This window comes from Cervus canadensis, chromosome 8 (assembly GCF_019320065.1).
Source record: "Cervus canadensis isolate Bull #8, Minnesota chromosome 8, ASM1932006v1, whole genome shotgun sequence".
Taxonomy (NCBI): domain Eukaryota; kingdom Metazoa; phylum Chordata; class Mammalia; order Artiodactyla; family Cervidae; genus Cervus; species Cervus canadensis.
In genome coordinates, this window is record NC_057393.1 from 21,154,118 (window position 1) to 21,164,331 (window position 10,214).

Sequence of the window (10,214 nt, forward strand, 5' to 3'; positions counted from 1 at the left end):
ATTAAAAAAATTAGGTTGTCTGCTTTCTGCGTATTGAATTTTGAGAATTCTTTATAAATTCTAGATACAAGTCCTTTATCAGACATATGCATTGCAAATATTTTCTTTCAGTTTGTGGCCTGTCATGCCATGAATCAAAGAAAGTTGGAACATCTATATTAATATAGACAAAAATAGATTTCACAGCAAAGAATAACAGGGATAAAGAAGTTCGTTTCATAATGGTAATAGGGTCAATTTATCAAGAAGAAATTCCAACTCTAAACATTTATGCAGCTAATAACAGAGATTCAAAATACATGAAGCAAAAACTGTTAGAAAGGCAAGGATAAACAGGCACAATGGTATTTGGAGACTTTAATATCCCTAGCTCAATAATTCACACAAAAATTGGCAGAAAGTCATGAAGGATATAGTAGACTTGATGGACAGCATCAACCTACTTCACTTGAGTGATATTTATAGAACACTTCACTTAAACAATGTGTAGCAGAGTACACATTGCTTCTTTAAGTGTACATGGAACATTTGCCAAGATGGACCACATTTTGTCCCATAAAAATGTCAATACATTCCAAAGTATTTGAATGATACAATGTATTTTTCTTTGCCCTCACAATGTTGTAGGCTCACAAAGCATGACTTAGACTAATCATCAACTCTCAGAGCCTGTGTCCTCTCTGAACCTGGTTTATATAATCTTTATGTGAATCTGGTTTATATAATCTATGTGTCCAGCTCACAGGAGACTCATAGGCATCCAACTGTATAATCCCAGAGCACCTGGGTGACATCTAGCTTAAACTACTTTCAACAAATAATCACACTGAGAACTTGCATGGCTCTAAGAGGTGCTGGGGCTCCAGCTAAAAGAATTACGCTTCTCAGAAATTGAGAAGCTTGGCATATCTCTTTTTTTCCTGTGGGTACCAGGATATGAAAAAAATATAGTGACAATACCAAAGGGAGTTAGAAAGGTATGGCATATTTTAGAGATCTATATTTAAAAAACTAATGCTTTTTAACATAAATGGTTAATAAAAATAATATTTAATAGTATACCATGGGCCATGTGGTTAATAAGTGTAAAGTTATTTACCAAACATCTCTCATTTATTTCAAGAAATCTTTATATGTATCATCTCATTATGATTTTGCATCAAAAATGAAAGTATAAGAGTACTACTATGTTTTTATTTTCTACTCCTCCCTTCCCTGTGGTTCCAAACGTCCCTTGTCAACCTCCATAAATAACATATATTCCTCAATGCCTGGACTGACCTCTGAATTATATTTGTCTTTTGGAAAGGCTTATAAAGGTTTATAAAGATGGGCAATTATTATGCTGACGTTTCTCTCCACCATCACTCTTCCTGGGTTGACATTTTCTGGTCATCTGTAGTGAGTTACAATAATTCTGTTTCGTTCTTCCAGAAACCTATGCCTGGCCTTTTTAGGAGGCATTATCTATAGGGCTTCCCTCATAGCTCAGTTGGTAAAGAATCTGCCTGCAATGCAGGAGACCCCAGTTTGATTCCTGGGTCGGGAAGATCCACTGGAGAAGGGCTAGGCTACCCACTCCAGTATTCTTGGGCTTCCCTTGTGGCTCAGCTGGTAAAGAATCCACCTGCAATCCGGGAGACGTGGGTTGGGAAGATCAACCCAGCGACTTTCACTCACTCACTCTTCTATTTGTAGAGTTCACAGTATCATGTGTAAATACCAATTTGCAGCATCCCTGGGAACATTATTTGGGGTCTAAGCATGAAAGCGAAAGTCGCTTAGTGAAAGTCTGACTCTTTGCGACCCCTGGACTATACAGTCCATGGAATTCTCCAGGCCAGAATACGGGAGTGGGTAGCCTTTCCCTTCTCCAGGGGATCTTCCCAACCCAGGGATTGAGCTCAGGTCTCCTGCACTGCAGGTGAATTCTTTCCCAGCTGAGCTACAAGGGAAGCCCAAGAATACTGGAGTGGGTAGCCTAGCCCTTCTCCAGTGGATCTTCCCAACTCAGGAATCGAACCAGGGTCTCCTGCATTGCAGGTGGATTCCTTACCAACTGAGCTATCAGGGAAGCCCCGATAGCCTAAGGTAGTGTGATCCAAAAATGTATTCACAATTTGGTGGCCAACTTATCTTTTCACAATTTGGTTGCCAACTTATCTTTTCCCGCTCTGATGATTCAAGTCACAGAACCAGAGATAAACAGGCAGCTTGCACGTAGCATTCACTATTTCACTTCCGCAAAAATCGCCACATCTAGTAGTACCCCATCCCACAAAAGTTCTCCCCTTTTGGGTTATTATAGAGGTCAGGAGGGACTGTTTTCTTGTGGTCACCCATTAGGCTGGCCACAAGATATTAGGATGCTTTGGCAGATGATGACAAAGCCACAGAAAAATTGTGATGCTTCCATCAGAAAATACTGGATCAAGAACCCAAGAAAAAGGCTATGATCGGACTTCCATAATATTAGAACCATTGGGATGTTCGTCCTCTCTCTTATTTTCCTCTTTGTGTCCTGTAAGACTCTTTTCTTCTATTGCAGAGTAACTTGCTCCATGTGGCCAAAAAACATGTCTACCAAGATCTCCCCAGATTTATACCATATGGATTCAGTACCAGAGAGAAACTGGCCAATTATTCCTCCTGCTTCCAAGCCCAGGTATTCAGGAGGAAAAGACTCATTGAGCCAGCTTGAGCCAGGCACTCATTTCTGGACCAATGAATGTGGCCAGGAGGACAGGGTATCAGGTATCTGTTTAGCGAATGGTATCTGTTTACCAAACATGGATTTAAGGATGTGGAGAGAGAAAGGCTTTAAGAATAGACTTTTCCTTGGAGGAAGTAGTTTGGAATCAGACCAAACAATAAGTACTGATTACAACATAAAAACGAGAAGGACCTACATCACTTACATAATTGAGTTTACCTCCAAGCAAAGAAAAAATAAAAAAGTGTAGTAAACTACATATACTTAGCCAAAGTCATCAACAAAATTTGTTCCTGTAGTTACCTTCCTCAAGCCCAATCTGAACAGTGTTCTTTTTATATTTTATTGTATTTAAATCCTACTCACCTTATAGGGCTTACCTCTTGGCTCACTTTCCCCAAGTGTCATGTTCTTTTCTGATCTATTTCTTCCTCCCACTGCATCTCCTGATTATATACTGTCTTATTTTTATTACTGGTTTTGTATGTAGAGCTCACCTCTCCTTCTATATTCTGAGCTTCAAAAATATCTTTATTATAACTTATTATTAGCATGAATAATTGACAGTTACCTTTCTTCTGTCCCCTGCAACTTCCAATCCAATCCCACATACACTCTAAGTAATTACATATTTGGGAAGAGATTTTAGAAGATGAGGTTTCATATTACTTAAATAAAGTACACTGGATATTTATACAGGAAGAAGACTGGATGCATGGCAGGGTTACTGATTCTTTTCCTGACACATAATTAAGCTTCCAGACATTGAGTAATTGTTAATGAAAGATCTCAAAATGAAAGCTCAAATCCAAAGTGTAGAATGTATTTTGCTATGAAAAGCAGTGAACTCATGAGTAAGGACACAGTTATCCCAACCTTCTCTACTTAGAGAAGTCTCCAGAAAAAAAGAAATTCAGAAGATGTATATAGAGGGTGTTCTTTCTAAAAGGCGGTGGAAACATTTGCTTAATACAGATTTCCAAATCTAGGGCTTGCCAACTTAATGATGATTAATTTGAATTTGTGAAAAGGATCACATGCATGTGATTTTACTGGTATAATTAAAACGCAAAACACTGATTAACAAAGTGTTATAAAAAATATCCCATTGAGAGCACCTCATTTAGTGAAAGAATCTTGAAAACTTTTCATTTTTGGATATATATGTTTCCTATATGTTCTTGTAGAATTAAACCACACATGAGTTGCTGACATCTTAGTGATACTTTCAGTCTAAAAGTCCATTCTCATTTAACTGTCTTGACTTCATGAGGTAAGCAGATTTTTGGGCTAGCCAGACAAAGGTAGGGAGACCTTGGAGTGGTGGGATGAATTAATAACCAATATACTTGATTTCTAATACAACAGGCAACTAGTAACCACAGGTTTAAATTGGACACGTTCTAAATCACTAAATTTTAAGGTTTTTTTTTTTTTGCTATAGGGCAAAAGTTACAAGGAAAATAACCTTTCTATGGCATTTAGGCTCTTAGGGACAATGTTTATGAGCAGTTGGGGACAAGAAACAGTGATCTCAACCTGATTTTGGCGAAGTTCAACTCGGAGGTACAATTTATAATATCTTTATCTTTAACTGTTTCAATTGGAAAAGTGTCTATCTATCTATCTATCTTACAAACAGACATACACACAGATATATTTAAGTAAATTATTATGTTCTGTTGTGTTTATCTAGCAAGAACAGATAACTGAACTAAACTGATTTAAAGTTCTACTCAGAATTCTCCCTCCTTCCCTTCCATTTGCACTGCTTCTGCAAAAAGAATGCTTTTGGAGTAAATTAGATTTACTGTATGTTTAAACCAGAGCACCTTTCCCACCCAGGGATTGAACCTGTGTCTCTTATGTCTCCTGCATTGGCAGGTGGGTTCTTTACCACTAGCACCACCTGGAAAGCCCATTATATAATTTACTATTACTTCCTCAGTTGTGATTTCCCCCCCAAAGTAATTATATGTTTATGAAGGAAATTCTTAAGTTGTAATTTGGTTCAAAAAAAATCTAAAGAGTGTAATCAGTGTACCAAATGCTTAAAGACTCTTCAAGTGATCTAAGAACATTACTTTAAATAAGTCTCCAGATTGCAGTTGTCAAGAACATGCAAAGCCCCCTTGATGGTCTTCTTTAAATGCTCTCTGCATCAACGAGGCCACGGAACTCTGGCATTTGTGTGAGTCCTATCCCAGGCTTCTTGTCAGGTACCCTTTCAGTTAAAGACCCAGCAGCAGATAGGAAAGTCTTTAAAAAGTCCCCTTTTAAACGTAGTTGTTTATGCTGTCTACCTTGGGTGGGAGGATGTGAATTTCAACTAAGAACCACCCCATTTGATAGCTGGTCATTTTCCTCTGCAGAAGTTTCATCTGGATTTTTTTTTTCCTCCTGGGACTTAAGATGTCATTGCCTTGTGATGGACACTAGTGTTTTGGTTGAACCAAGGAGGTCAGAGGTTCATTGTGCTTTGTCTTCATCATCCTCCCTATTCAGGTGAAATTAGTCCTGCCTTCCCCGATGAAAGGCCTCAGGAACAAAAGTCATTTCAACATATTTCATGAAATTAGGGTTGTGGATGATGGGGATGCTCATGACTACAAATAAGCGATTGACTGGAGGAAATAAAATGGGTCCTCTTTTGCAGAAATCAGCCATGCAGGGCCTCAGCGGGAACAGACATTGTGGGTTATTTCATGACCAGATTTGCTCTGCTGATCCAGGCTCTGGTCTAACACTGTCACAATCACTTGGGTTCTATCCGGCTCATTGAAAAGAACAGCTTTCCTAAGAGCAGCCCTTAACCCTGGGGAAATCGTGACTCGATTTTGGTGGTTCTACTTATATTAAATTAGGCATCCCAGGAGAAAATAAATAGGGTAAGCAACGGTCATGGTGGAAGCTACTCATCCTGGACAGACATCTATTTTTAACTATTTTAGATAAACATTATATCATAATAATGAATTAGTAATAATATTACTAGTTAGCCATATTCTGGGGCTTCCCAGGTGGCGCAGTGGTAATGAATCTGCCTGCCAATGCAGGATATGCAAGAGATGTGGGTTTGATACCCAGATCAGGAAGATTCCCTGGAGAAGGAAATGACAACTCACTCCAGTATTGTTGCCTGGAAAATTCCATGGACAAAGGAGTCTAGTGGGCTACAGTCCATGGAGTCGAAAAGAGTTGGACACTGAGCGACTGAGCACACACACCGAGCCGTAGCTGGGGTTATACACCGTGTGCCGGACTTTGTGGTGAGGATGCTGTATCTCATTTAATCTTCACATTAACCTTGTTAGGGAGTTATTACTACCACCTCCAGCCCCCATCTTCCTTTCCTTTTTTTTGTTTATATTTCTGCTGTTTTTTTTTTTGGATGAGGGAGATAAGGGTTACAACTTGTAGGTGATTTGATCAAAGCCATAAAACACATGGACAAAGTAGTAAGATTTAAGCCCTAGTTTGTCTTTATTCTAAGTAAAAAAATTGCATGCAAGTGCACACACACACCCTTTTACATTTATTTATGACTATGTCTGTCTGTCTATTAAATAGCATGAGTCCTGATATACTGATATCAACAATTCCAACCCTACAGCACAGGGTACATGCTAATCTTCCCTCTCTCCACATTCATAACTCCACCTTGTGCAACATTCATGCAGATTAAATATAGTGGTGTATGTAACACCACCAGCAGTGACTCATGTAAACTGGAGAAAGATGTTCCTTCCTTAGGGGCTTCCCAGGTGGTGCTAGTGGTAAAGAACCCACCTGCCAAGGCAGGAGACATGAGAGATGCAGGTTTGATCTCTGGGTTGGGGAGATCTCCTGCAGGAGGGCAAGGCAACCCACTCCAGTATTCTTGCCTGGAGAATTCCATGGACAGAGGAGCCTGGCGGGCTACAGTCCATAGGGTCACACAAAGTCAGACGTGACTGAAGTGACTTAGCATGCACGCATGCCCCTTCCCCAAGGTGGACAACTTGGCAAACGGAGTGTGTGTGTGGGATTCTAGTTCCTACTGACCCCTCAGCTGAGCATCTCTGTGTCACTACAGAACCAGAGAGAATAAAATGGGGTGGAGGTCTTGCACAGTCAGCATGCAATGTGGCAAATTATTTACACTTACGGTCAAGTCTTTCAAGAAAACGGCATAGATAGATTTAAAGAACTTTTGAATAAAATAATTTTTACCTTGGAGAATTTTTCATAACTAACAAAGTAGTGGGATGAAAAAGAAAAGTGTCCCAATGTTTTCCATTCTGAAGGGAAAATCAATGCAATCCAGTGGGTTGTCAATATCACCAATTACATGCCGTTGAGTATAATTGAAAGTGGGTTGGTTGACCTACAACAGATTATTTTTTTAACCTGATGACTGACTATATGTCACCCTAAAATCTGAATCAGAAACAGGTTGATAGAAAAATAAAACCTATCCCTGTCTTCCAAAAGCCTGGCTAGCAGCCAAGAAGAAGCTGGTCTCTCCATAATGCAGAGTACATAATTCAAAATGACACTGGAGGTAAGGGAAAAAAAAAAGCCTCACCTAATTTCCTGTATATGGTCAGTAAAGTTTGCTGACAGATTTATGAGCTTCCACCTGCTAAACACTCCTCTGTTGAATTTTTTCACTAACTTGTCTTTGAGGAGAGGCAAATGAGCTCATCTTCTGGCTCTTAGGATGATCTTTCCCCAGGACCTGATGGACTTTAAATCTGTCACAGAGGAACCGATTAAATTTGACTCCCTGCTACAAACGTCTGATGCTACAAAAATCTGAGGCCCTGAGATGGAGGCTCTGAAAATATCACAGACCTCCCTAACTGGTGCTTTCCACGAAGGACAGCAATTTGCCTATGATGATCCTATCTGCACTAAGGATAGGGTTCAGACAATGTGGGCAGTCACATTCTTCTTTAAGTGTCCACATTGCATAGTGTTACAGTGACACAAACTCCAGGCTTCTGTGGTACTTGTTCAGCTACACTGTGTTCTTAAGTATTCAGAGGGGGTATAGTTGGAAGCAGAAACTAACTGCTATTTATTAAAAAGCAAAGACATTACTTTGTCAACAAAAGTCTATATAGTCAAAGCTATGGTTTTTCCAGCAGTCATGTATGGATGTGAGAGTTGAACCACAAAGAAGGCTGAGCATCAAAGAATTAATGCTTTTGAACTGCGATGTTGGAGAAGACTCTTGAGAGTCCCTTGGACAGCAAGGAGAACAAACCAGACCATCTTAAAGGAAATCAACCCTGAATATTCATTGGAAGGATTGATGCTGATGCTGAAACTCCAAACCTTTGGCCACCTGATGCAAAGAACTGACTCATTGGAAAAGACCCTGATGCTGGGAAAGATTGAAGGCAGGATGAGAAGGGGATGACAAGGATGAGATTGTTGGATGGCATCACTGACTTGATGGACATGAGTTTGAGCAAGCTCCTGGAGTTGGTGATGGACAGGGAAGCCTGGTGTGCTGCAATCCATGAAGTCTCAAAGAGTCAGACATGACTGAGCAACTGAACTGAACTGATAGTTGGAAGAACTCAGAACCATCCGGCCCCTCACTTCCAGAGCAGGGTGACAGTGACAAATAATGAGTGCCCAGGGGGTGCCGGGAATTAAAGAATGACACCCCGGAGACAAAGCAGAGGAAGCACTGTTGCTTCCAGGGTTGCCAGCTCCCATTTGAGGGCTTTTGAAAGTTGCAAAATTCTCAGACTGAAACAGATAACACATTATAGATATAGATTAAATGGATAAATAATTTGTTTATAAGGAATTGGCCCTAGTTATTGTGGAAGCTGAAATCTATAGGGCAGGCTGGAAAACTCAAGTAGGAGTTGATACTGAAGTCCTGAGGCAGAATTTCTTCTCTGGGAAATCTCAGTTTTTGTTTTTAATGCCTTCAACTGATTGGACAAGGCCCACCCACATTATTAAGGTTAGTTTACTGAAAATCAACTTAGTGTAAATGTTATTCATCTACAAAATACCTTCAGTGCAACATCTGATAGTGTTTGACTTAATAATGGTATTATAGCTCAGTCAAACTAGCATATAAAAACCAACCAAATCTGAAAGACCCAAGCACAGAGTGTGTATCCAGTAGGTGGTCAATAAATGAGTCCTCTTGCTGTCCTTGTGCAAGATCCCCTCCTCTCCTTCTAAGGATGGAATAAGGAAAGAGGTTAATTCTGTCCAAAGGAGAGCTGGGTCTGAGGATTCCCTGGGCTGATACCTCAGTCACAGCCAGGATTCAGGAATCATGTTCACTGTCACCCTCACTATCACCTGATAAACGCCCACAACAGATGGGAGGGAAACATCATCTCTGTGGGTGTGAGAGGGGATCCAAGCTAGTCCTTTGTCAGGATCAGCCTGTGTGCAGGCAGAATGGCTGGTGCTTCTATCTGAGCATCATAGGGAAGTGTCTCCTGCTCACAACTATGGCCTTCACCTGGGTGGATCGCAGAGGTTAGGTGTGGTTTTAGAATGAAACAGGCCAGCATTTGAATTCATTTCTTCCATTTACTAGCTGCGACACGGAAGGCAAACTCACCAGGTCCACTGATAAGGTGGAGTCATATGTCATACACCGACACACGAATGAAATGGGAAGATCATGTTAGAAATAAGTAAGAACGTGATACTTGTTAGCTGTTATTGTTTCAACTTTAGATTTTACCACTTGAGAAACATTACAGTCACGTATTTTAGTGCCAGCTGACAGAGGGACCACATCATGTTACCAACACCCAGTGTGGGTCAATATCCCTGGTCACTTTCCTACATGAGAGGATGGATCTGGGGACATTGGAAAGACCAGAGGTGAGAGGTCACAAGGAGTATAAGTAAACTTTGTTATATTTTGAAGAATCTCCCTGGCCTCAGAGATTTATATTTCTTAAGAAGAAAAACTGGGTCTCTTGGCCATATGCTAATTTATTGTCACCAACTTGTGGACCAATAACAATCCCCACAGCCCATGATACTGCTGTTAGGACATGGTGTAGGAGGAGTTCGGTTGTAAAATGAAGAAAATTCAATTATATTATAAAAAAGAGAACCACAGAGCTGAGACTCCGACCATCATTCTAGAAGGGGAAAAATAGATAAAGAGGAGAGGGAACACAGAGGAGCCTGAAGGGCTGAGAATAATTCTCTGACTTTGAGCTTTCAACATCAAGACAATGTGAGTAGACAAAAGATTCCTAAACAGGCCATAGGTGACACTAAGATAGACAATAGTTAAAAAAAAAAAAAAAACAACCCAGCATAGCACTCTCAGTTAGCATGGCTCAAGAGATCTGGAGCAAATGAGGGTTGTACAAGCATTATCATGGTTTCAGTGCATGGGTAAGAGTCAAGTGATGTGGGTGTGAACATCAGGTTCACTGGCTGGTTATGTGAATTGGGCCTTAGCTCCTACCTCTATAAAATGGGAATGATAATAATGGTAATAGTAATAATACCT